We start from the raw sequence: 1510 nt of genomic DNA on the forward strand, positions 1-1510 counted from the left end.
ATATTCCCGAGACAGGTGATGATGGTGAGGGGGAATACCAAGATGCTGCTACAAGTGTTGAAGTATCCAAAAAGGTAATTAGATTATCATTTTTTAATTTTGTATATACCTGTTTTCTATTAGAAATGAAATATGGTATAACATTGTCGTCCACAATATATTGCACCAGATTCTCTTGATGAACTTGCAATTTTATATAGGCAACGCCAAGTGATTGCTCCAAATGTCTCCCGATAGTTTTCACTTGATTCATATGCAACACAAGTGAATCAATCAAGAACAAAAATTACCATTGGTGAACTTCTATCAAGTAATAAATGGCCACAAAGGCAAAGGGAGGTATTAAAAAAAATAAGGCAAAACCGAACTGTATCAAAAGCGGAGCAAAGAGACAATTGACCCTTGTTGATGACGATGATGAGAAATTTAAGGTATTATTTTGTCGATGGTAAAGTTTATTTAATTAAAACTACCTTTCATATTAATTCATTCTCATGTGCCTTTAGATGTTAATGGAGTAGATATTGGAACTAGATGGTTTCAAAGATGATGAGAATGAAGCAGCTATTATGAGCTCTCAAGGTACTTATGTTTAGTGATTTAACTAGTTCATTTTGTTGCTATATTTTTGTAATTGCTATTTATTGGTTATGTCTTATTTAGCAATAACAAGATGATGTTGATCAAGATGATAAATACGAAGACATGTACCATATGCCATTTGCAAATTATGAAAATGAGATACAAGGGGACGATAGCAAGGATGATTTGGGAAACGAGGATGAAGAACTAGTTCAAGAACAATTGCTTGAAATGAGAAAAGAAATGGAAGAGGTTCATCAAAGGAAAAAAAAAGCCGAGCAAGAAGCTATACACAAAGATTTTGACAGCTAGCAAGCAAACTTTGAAGCTACGACGTGAAGTATTATGAAAAAACTACCTATTGGAGTGATTCATGATCTTGAAGATGAGTAGGAGGTTTTCTTTATGTATTATCATTGTGATTGAAAACTTTGTTTTGATTACATTATTATTCGAGTTTAGACATATGTTAAATTATGATATAAGATATCTATTATATTTGTTACTATAGTGTTAGTGTAATTGAAATACTATTGCATATTAATAAAAAAACTAGTATTTCAAATAATGATGCTATATAGTTGCATTTAATTGTAAAAAGGTTGCGTTTGTTATAATTAAAATCTTAAAAAACTGTTGCGTTTCATGTAAAAAGGGTTGCATTAGTATACTAAAAATATAATAAAGGTTGCATTTTAGTGTAGCAGAAGTTGCATTTAAAAGTAAAAAAGTTGCATTAGCATATAAAAAGGTTGCATATAATAAAAGTTGCATTTGAAAAGAAAAGGCAACCTTTTCTAAAAAGGTTGCATTATCTAACAAAAAAGTTGCATTAGGTCTAATGCAACTTCACCTAATGCAGCTTTTGATAAAAAGTTGCATTAGGCTTAACGCAACCTTTTCAAGGCCTAATGCAACGTTTTACTGG

General features: G+C 31.1%; 1 long non-coding RNA gene across 1 annotated transcript; it reads left to right on the forward strand.

The window, feature by feature from the left end:
* Positions 1-337: 337 nt before the first annotated feature.
* Positions 338-1038, forward strand: LOC118491271. The gene is made up of 3 exons (XR_004891083.1): positions 338-431; positions 507-582; positions 664-1038. It is a non-coding gene; the product is annotated as an uncharacterized LOC118491271 (long non-coding RNA).
* Positions 1039-1510: the final 472 nt, after the last annotated feature.

The sequence above is a fragment of the Helianthus annuus genome, chromosome 4 (genome assembly GCF_002127325.2).
Source record: "Helianthus annuus cultivar XRQ/B chromosome 4, HanXRQr2.0-SUNRISE, whole genome shotgun sequence".
Classification (NCBI taxonomy): Eukaryota; Viridiplantae; Streptophyta; class Magnoliopsida; order Asterales; family Asteraceae; genus Helianthus; species Helianthus annuus.